This window comes from Ranitomeya imitator, chromosome 2, assembly GCF_032444005.1.
Source record: "Ranitomeya imitator isolate aRanImi1 chromosome 2, aRanImi1.pri, whole genome shotgun sequence".
NCBI lineage: Eukaryota > Metazoa > Chordata > Amphibia > Anura > Dendrobatidae > Ranitomeya > Ranitomeya imitator.
In genome coordinates, this window is record NC_091283.1 from 78,981,244 (window position 1) to 78,991,410 (window position 10,167).

The 10,167-nt window shown below is 35.1% G+C and overlaps 1 long non-coding RNA gene across 2 annotated transcripts in view; it reads right to left on the minus strand.

Annotated features, from left to right (window-relative positions):
* LOC138661965 (uncharacterized) overlaps nt 1-9,012 on the minus strand; it is a 267,307-nt gene extending 258,295 nt beyond the window's left edge. For both annotated transcript variants that reach the window (XR_011317990.1, XR_011317989.1), the window contains exon 1: nt 8,619-9,012. This is a non-coding gene — a long non-coding RNA (uncharacterized lncRNA). The remainder of the gene's footprint in view (nt 1-8,618) is intronic.
* Nucleotides 9,013-10,167: the final 1,155 nt, after the last annotated feature.

Genomic DNA, 10,167 nt, shown 5'->3' on the forward strand with positions numbered 1-10,167 from the left:
AGATAGATAGATAGATAGATAGATAGATAGATAGATAGATAGATAGATAGATAGATAGATAGATAATGGATAGATAGATTACAGTTTCATAGTACACTATTGCACATTATTCCTTTTACGTCCCGAGAAGGGAAATGAGTGATTGAATTCAATGCCAAGAATTTGAGTTAAAAAATAGAAAAAGAGCACAAAGAAACATCAGATGTACCCTGATAGTTTCCAATATGTTACCCTATCTCTTTAAAGGGGTCATTGTGTCAAGGCGAAGGTCAGAGTGTCTTAGGTGTTGAAAGGAAATAGGTTTTATGATCTGGGCTACATTTAAACAACATAATAACGGGACTAACAGGATTAAAGTCAGACAAATACTAATTGACCAGTGTTGTCATTGTGAGTTGTGACTAATTAAAGCTCTTCTGCTTTTGTATTTTCACAGTAAAAACAACTCACATTTGTTGCTCTCAACCTAGACAAAAAACAAAATCTCTATATAAATATATACACATATACACACAATGTATCCATCTATCTATCTATCTGTATGAATGTGTATATAGCTGTAAATGTATATATCTTCTATATCTATCGATCGATCGATCGATCGATCGATCTATCTATCTATCTATCTATCTATCTATCTATCTATCTATCTATCGATATACAGAGAGAGAGTAATGTACAAGCCTTGCCTCCCCTTAGCTCCACTTTCAGAATATACACTTTGCTCCAATCTACAAGGAATTTCAATCTTTTATGCATTAGTTACATGTGAGTGGCAACTTGAGCTTTAATTAAAATTTAAGGCAGTTTTACAAAAAGTTAAAAGGTGTCTTTCATGGTAGATAAACATATGTTAATGACTTAACTAAATTTCATCTCATCAAGTCCCCCAAAGTCAAAAGGTGAATTGTTCGCTTTGGAATGGTTAAATAGGTACACAATTTACTAGTAAGGTAGGTTCATTTATATGCACTAGATCCAGAGACTACCTGCTGTTACCCACTTTGCTGGTTTTCCTTTTGTTGTGATTTACAAGGGGGCAAAGGTGTCAGTCAACTAATGTAAAAAAAAAAAAAAGATGATGCATTCTCCATTTAGAAACTTTATATTGTAGGTCTAATAACTGTAAGTTTTAGTTAAAATGCAAATGCCTTAAAGTATATTTTCTTCATATATTGCTATTACAAAAATATTTATTTCTATTTCATATCAGTGAAATATATAACATACAAACAAGTGCAAAAAAATGCTGTAAAACGGAATGTGGAAAAATAACGAATAAAAAAATCACACATACTGTAGATTGGCTATATATATACATATATATATATATATATAATCTATATGTAGACAACTATATATGCACACACACACACACACACACACATATATATATATTTACACACAACATCAATAATTAATCCTGAATAACGTGCATTCCTGCTAATTGCAAATTCTTTATTTACTAAGTCTTCATGAAATGTTGGGCCTTTTACTGTCTTTTATAAAAAAGTAGCGTAGTGTATGGAACTTCATGATGAGGGCAGCACGGTGGCGCAGTGGATAGCACAGCAGCCTTGCAGCGCTGGAGTCCTGGGTTCAAATCCCACCAGGGACAACATCTGCAGAGAGTTTGTATGTTCTCTCCGTGTTTGCGTGGGTTTCCTCCGGGTTCTCCGGTTTCCTCCCACATTCCAAAAACATACTGATAGGGAATTTAGATTGTGAGCCCCATCAGGAACAATGATGATAATGTGTGCAACCTGTAAAGCGCTGCAGAATATGTGAGCGCTATATAAAAATAAAGATTATTATTATTATGGTATACACTAGTGTACTGCGCATGGTCGTGGAAACACACCTTTAAGAGTTCATTCTCTAATTAATATGTTCTCATGTTGTAAAACTGATTGCAAATCATTTACAAAAAGTCGAAAATTAAAAAAGAAAAAAATCCCAAAATAATCACTGGAAATAAAAGAAAGTGAACGTTCTGTGCTTTAAATTTGATCTAGTAAGTATTAAACAGCAAACTAAATGCAGATTATGCTGCCCACTGCCTTCCTTAAAAAGTTTTTAGACACAAACAAGTTTTTCTCTGACAATGGACCAAGGGGTTCTCCGCACCCATGAAAGAACAGAGACGGTTTTAGTAACACAAAAGCCAAGACTCTGGCACAAGTCTTGTACTTATCCTGATGGAGGGACTTAGCGTGTTTTCCTGGGGGATTGCAATCTTTCATGCGCACAATCAGACGGCTTACCACATGGTCCAAAGGAGACCTCAATTGCTCATGGGACCCACGAGATTGCTCATGGACGAGACTTAAGTCGTTTTCTACCAGTAGCCTGCTCCTATGGAGTGGAAGAGAGCTACAACGGTTGACAATTATGATGTGATTTGACATATTTTGGATGGAAAGCACCGCTCTGTTTTACAAACATAGCTTGTTTTGAATTGTTTGTAGTGCGTCAAGGATCTCTCGGAAAATAATAGAAAATACAAGCAATGCAGGAGTCCATTTCAGTTGAAAATGGTCATAAAAATGTTTGTTTTTTTTCAATTTGGTCTTACCCCATATGTTAATAAGAATACAATTTGGTATAACGACAAGTCTCATCAATAAAAGACAATGCGCATATACCTTACTCCATAACGCTACCTTGGAAAATCCACGTTCGTGTTACTTCCTACTGAAAGCATGCTCGGACCTTATTATATAAGCTCTTATGATTTATATCGTTCCAACAAAGTCACTATCATTATACCCAGAAAGCAATAAGTCACGTCAGTACACTATGCCAGAATCTTGAAACTTACGCAAATTTCCAAAGGAAATAAATAAATGGTCCAATTTTGTTTTTCACATTTTTTTTCATATTTGGGAATATTTCTTCCAAAATACCATCCACGTAAATATATTTTTCTGTTTCATGGCATTATTTCCTTATTTCAGAACATAAGGGTATCCGCTTCCAATTGAAAATTTATAGCTGATGGTGATTGAATGCTGCAATTTATTTGATGATGATTGATACATTTTTGGAATGTTTTTAATAATGAATACACTCATAAAACAGATTTCCAATGTCGAGATCATATCTGCATGACTGGACATTTTTCATTCACCTTAGCAAATAGCTTAGGCAGGTCATCACTAATATTATCATCTATTGTAACTAATAAAGTAGAAATCAATTATCCACCATGTTATCACATTCTTCACTCGGCTTGTCCGTGCGTTGACAATGACTATGTGCCCAATGCTATCTATTATATAGTGTAACCGCCTCAAGGGGTCACAACTTGTCAAAGAAGACTCATTAATTAACCTTAAGAAAGTGTTTTTGATCAGTGCATAAAGGGTACCCCCTCTATGCCAAACCTTTGCCATTCTGTCACCACCCAAATCTGGCTTTCTATTTTGCCATACTTATTTATAGAATTTACACTGCTTTAGTAATATGGAATTATTATGGAAAGCCATTAAGTATTGAATAAGTTTTAATTTTTAAAAAAAATTTAGCTTAGTGGCAAAATATCTAGATATTTTTTCAAAGCATGAAACAATAAAATAGGGTACTCATATAAACTATTATTCAAGCAGAATACGTGCATATAAGCAATAACCTGGTCATTATTTTTGGAATTTAATGATATGGTTGGTAGCACATTGCATTACTGTACATTTTCTTCATAGATTTGCTAGCGTAAGTACTGGCAACTTTGCATTTCTCCTCCATTTTTATGCACATTAACTTCGGTTTCTCTATATTTTTCTTTAGTTCGTTGTTCTATAGTTTTGCGTTACTGTTACGCTATTTCCATACTAAGTTGTGATGCAAGAGAGCAGAATATCCTGTTCCAGAATGACCTCAAGTCAAGATGTCTTATCATCGCGCTAGATACGTTCTGTATAAAATGCTAAAATGAAGGCCTATAAACGTATTGCGCATATACGCTATGAAGAAATATCAGTTTCATTTCGTACACTTTCCAATGGGATGTCTTGGTTTGAAAACACGGCCATAAAATATCCTCTTCTGAATGCATTTGAGCAATAAGTTAGATGAGATGCAAAAATAAGCCCCAAATCTATTTAGAATACCATATATATCGCAAAAGATACAAATGTTAAAAACATATGTTGTAATGAACATGACATAGTAAGTCTTTATGGTAATGATCATTCAAAAACACGAAAAGCAACTTTTTTGTAAATAGTAATAAATATATACTGCGCATAAATTTTCGAAGGACTAATTGGTTTAAACATTATCTATATGTCTATCTATTTATCATCTATCTATAATCGATCTCATTATCTATCATCTATTATCTATCTTCTATCTATCTATTATCTATCTATTATCTTTCTAGTCCAATTATCTGTCTATCATATATCTATCTATCTATCATCTATTATCTATCTAATACCTATCATCTATGTTTCTATATATCTTCTATCTATTATCTATCTATTATCTATCTAGTCCAATTATCTGTCTATATATCATATATCTATTTATCTATCTATCTATATATCTTCTATCTATTATCTATCTAGTCCAATTATCTGTCTATCTATCATATATTTATCTATCTATCATCTATTATCTATCTATTATCTATCATCTATTGGTTATTTATGTATCTATATATCTTCTATCTATTATCTATCTAGTCCAATTATCTATCTATCTCATTATCTATCTATCATCTATCTGTTATCTATCTATCTATCATCTATCTTTCTATTATCTATCAAGTCAAATTATCTAATCATCTCTCATGTATATATATCTATATATCTGTCTATCTCTCTATTATCTATCTAGTCCAAGTATCTATCTATTATCTATCCATAATCTATTATCTCCCTATCTATTATCTATCTAGTCCAATTATCTATCTGTTTATCTATCTTAGTCCATTTATCTGTCTAGCTTGCATTCCTGCGTATGTGTAAACCATACAATATAGTCATATGAATCCCATATGAGACGACTAGATAATGTCACCAGGCCTAGTGTCTATGGACATTTGGTAGAAGTTGTGATAATGTTAGTATTCGCAGACAGTAGACAGAGTCCTCATATCTTCAAGTGGTATGGTGCTTGTGGTTTCCCCTCAGGGCAACGTTACACTGAATGGGTCAATAAACTGTGTGTCCCCCTCAAAAGAAAGAGGACAATAAAAAGCACCCTCCAGGTCACAGGTCACCTCATCACTGATTGAGATATTCTCAACTTTCTTTTTACTCGTCAGCTAAAGTTACCACACACACAAGCAACAACTAAACAAGGAGGAACCAGCTTTAGAGCTCGTTGTTTACAAGGAGACGTGTGTGGAAGCCATGTCACACCCAGGACTTGACTCCAAGCGGCAGCTCGGCCATTGGTACATTTGTGTTCGTATTGAAACTTTCTACAAAACATCATTTCTTTTTTTTTTATAGGAGCAACTAAAAATGTGTCTTCTCATGGGATTCACAGTGTGAGCAGAATGATCTAGGGAACTGAAACAGGCCTAATATGCTCCCAGACTGAGAGCCAGGATTGTCTACCTAAAAGACAAAGCACATTAGATGGATTTAAGATGTTGAGCCCAGAAGCGTAAGCCTTTAATATTCACGCTAATATGCCAGTGACTCTGCTATTTAGTTTAGCAATAACTCGAACATTTGCCCTCATTGCGACAAGATATTTTGCACATTTATTTTTCCAGCCTTGTTCATTCAAACAGGGAAATACTTCAATATTTCCACCTTAAGAAGATAGCAGATGTCACTCGTGGGGGTGGACACTCCGTCTTTGAGAATCCATAGTAGATATTGCAATTGAAGTTTCTTCCCTTAATCCAGAATGAGATGAATGCTTCTTACTGAATCAACCACATCATTTAACTTTATAAAAAATGGGGTACTTTTCAGTATTAGTCATTAAGCATAAATGTTATTTGCCAGAGTAATGGGTTTTGTGATAAAGATGAATATATCAGGAGGCCTAATGCATTGTCTTGGTTTATTATCCAAAGTACCCAGACCACAAAAGAACTATTCACCAGCGATGATCTGTGAGACGGGCATATGATCATTGTTTTTCTTGTTTCTTGGAGGAAGTTAATCTTAATGTGGTCGTTCCACAACCTTTCCTCGTTGCTAGAAGCTTATCTTGTGGTCGACTAATATCTCGCATCTGTCTCTCCCTCTTTCCATAGATAGGTTGGTCCAAAGACAGTGAATGAGCCTTCACTATCGAGTGAGGGTCTACATTCTGTGCGGAAGTCCTGGCTTCTTTCTTCCCACCCAAGGCCCTGTTTACTTCAATGCATCCCTTCGAAGTTCAAGTGTACATGTGATTATACTGCATTGATTGACGCTAACAATGAAAAATGTCTCATTTGCCCCTAGTTTGGCTTTAATTATTCTGCAACCACAATATGTTTACAAATGAACAAGTCACAGACAACCTACTCGATGCATTTCGCAGCTTCAGTCTTTTTAAATTATGATTTAAAATACATTTAAGGTCACGTGAATCACATAAGAAGTTAGCCAATATGAGAGAATACCAAAACACTATATGCATCATATGCATATACGCAAACACACATATATGCATATACACACAAAGACAATACAACATATACACACCGAGTCACACTCATGCATAAACTTTTTTAGTTTTATCAAATTAATAAAGAAAATGTATAAAACATGGAGATCTGTATCTGGGTTAATGCAACTTTAACTTTTTTATCTTTTTGACGAGATCAACATGGCTTAATAATTATCTACACCTTTGTCAATAAATATATCCATTGTATAAATATTCAATGTGCTGCTGTCTTAGTGATTCATTAGAGAATAAGAGAACACTCTACAAGGGACCATTTGTTACTTAAGTGGTTTAGGCCATGAATAATAATACAATAAAATAATCAGAGTATAATAAATAGCGTAAAAGCATGCGCGTTTATGTATGTAAGTATATATGTGTGTGCATATTTATATATATATTTATATATCTATATATGTGTATATATATATGTGTGTGTGTATGTTTGTAAGTATACATATGTGTGTGTTTATATATATATGGTTGTATATATGGGTGTAGACATATGTGTGTGTTTATATATATATGGTTGTATATATGGGTGTAGACATATGTGTGTGTTTATATATATATGGTTGTATATATGGGTGTAGACATATGTGTGTGTTTATATATATATGGTTGTATATATGGGTGTAGACATATGTGTGTGTTTATATATGGGTATATATATATGCGTGTGAATTATGTGTGATTATATATATGTGTCTTTGAATATTTGTGTGTATATATGTGTATATGTGTGTATATATTTATATATGTGTATATATGTGAGTATATATATACATTCCTTATATAAACATATATATACACACACACACATCTATATACACACATACCCACACACACAAACATTTACATATTTATCTATATTAACTCTAACTTTTCTAAATATAATTGATGACTAGCAAATCTTTGCCATTTTCAGGAAAAAAATGACGTTTTTGAGCGCTTCCATCGGTAATGTCGCCTCGAGACAACAGCATATTTCACATAAAGCACTGGAACTATTCCGTTAGAGTACGCCACTTATTCTACGCTCCTTAGAAAGATATATTGTCCACCCAACTGAGGCCTGGCAAAAGGTTAAACAGTACAGCGTGCATTTTATATTCAATCGAGTGTTTATTTTTACAGTAAAGACTTTCACACATCTGGATGGATTTACCTTCTTGTTTTTTTTCTTACAAAAAAAAAAGGAAGACCCTACTGCTATAAGTGAAGTGTGATAACTCACCCCCCTCTCCCCCGTATCCATCTAGAGTTCTTTTTTTCTTCTCTTTTAAACTTAAAAGTAAAAATGGAGTATTAAAAAAAGTGTCAAAAAGTAAAGAGAGACCGTAAAAAAAAAAAAGGATCCACACACAGGAGGACCTTTGGAACATTAAAGGTCATTTATCCACAGTGGTTTCTAGTCGGCAACTTCACAGACACTTCACAGCGCATTCTCACTGGATGGGCTAATTAAATTATGTCCTTTTTGTCACAGAAACAAGTCAACATATTGCCTGAGTTAATGAATTATCTTATTGGAACAATGCCCTGCAAATGTACGCAGCCACATAAACAGGTAAAGGAAAATCAGCAATTTGCTTTGGGACAGGCCAATAAACTAATGAAAGGGGGGATAGGTCTGAAAAACTTTGCTGACACCTATGAAAGAACAAGAGAATCACCATAAACCTTTGCTGCTTTCTATAGGACTCTCAGTGACTAGGAGGGCATTTGAAATGTAGTGCATTCACCAAAGGGACATCAAAGCCCCACTACTGCATTGGGATAAGCTTCGCGTCCATCAAAAAAAAACCCATCCCAAGTTCCCAGGCGAAGCAGCTAGAAATGCAGCCTCTCGTGCAGCTCCAAGCACAGGATCAGTGAAACCTCCAGAACTTTTGCCTTACCCTTGTAGACATGCTGCACCACAGTGAGGTCTAACAAACACCCAGTAAGCTAAGGCTTAAGCTCCGAAGCAATGATTTAAGACAAGAGGGACTCACCTTTCAACTTTTAGTGTGTTCCCGTTGGACGTGTTGCATGAATTTTGATTGGTTTTGATGGGACATGGCATTACTAGTGAAGCTGATTTTTATAGGGGTGGAGTTTTTTTTTTCTTTTTTTTTTTCCGCAAAACTCTAAAATAAAGAATGCGAACTCTTTCCTGGGGCTGATTGGGGGGAAGGATGTGAAAAGACTGCAGTTATAAAGCACTGCTTGAAGCAGTCTCTCAATGCGTCTCTGAACTTGATCAGATTTTATGTTTCCTGCAGAGAGACAGCGACAATCCTGTGAAAGTGGCTCAATAGACAGACTTTTGGGCTCAGCAAATCTCAGGATATTACAATTACGGCCATCTTTCTCGCTCTCTTTTATTCCCAATCTTACTCCCTATAGTTCTTTGCAAATGCTTTCCCATAAAGAAAAGGAACGGAATTTATAGAGCTGTCTAAAGCTTATAATCATCACTAGACGAACGCATTTTTTTTTCTTTTTTTTTGGGTGGGTGAAAAAAAAAATCCTTTCCTTGATGTCTTAGTGCAGCCCCTTGTATGATGAAGGTCTTATGGGATCATATGTGTTTTCTGTATGAAACTACACTGGGAAGTTTAAAAATCCTAACTCAGAGCACACACAACAGGGATTCTCCCCTAAAGTCTCCTTCTTTTGTTTCCATCCAAGCAATTTAACTGTTTATTCCTTTTTGTCACAAGAGAGAGAGAGAGAAGGGGGGAGGGATGGAGATATATGAAAATCCACAGTCATAAAAGAGAAAAAAGAGAGAAAATAATAAATAGAATAGACATAAAGTTTATAGGTTTTCATGGCTAATAAAAAAAAATAGTATGAAACACAAAATGTATCGTATATTAGAAAGCGAATGAAGAACAGAATAATTAAGGAGTGCTGGATTTCTCCACATGGGGGAATTTTCAGAATACGCATTTGCTTTCTTGTAACGATGGTGAATTTTAAAGGGCCAGCACATATCAATAAGCAAAGGCACAGATAATAAGAGCTACTATACAGCAGAAATAAAAACTACAAAGAGTGCAGAGACAAAGGCTGAAACATTCCCTTCTGTCTGTGCATTGCTAATACTCTATGTGTTGCGTTTACGGGGAAGGTTTCAGGGTCTTAATCAGGATAAATGTAAGATATCGGTATGAAGGACGATCCCTGGCTTTTGATGTTTAGAAAGGTGGTTGAAATTTGGAGATCTTTCATGCAAATATTTGGTCTCTTCGTAATCTGTTAACACACACAGTCCTGGGAGAGGCTGTCACATATATGTTCGCTTTGCAATGCCATTAATTTGCAGAACTAAAGGGGTTAATCTTACCTGCAAATACTAAACCTGAGCAGACCAATCAGAGAATAGATATCAGTGAAGCTGCCATATTCAATGCTAAACTCTGTCAATCAAGAGTTCACAGGCAAATGGGTGCCTGGGGCTGGGCTCCAATGACACTCCCCCAGCTGAGTTTCTATTGGTGCAATTCAGACTGCCTCCTGAGTTGGTTTATGTGTGAGGAGTGAGTGATTGACTTT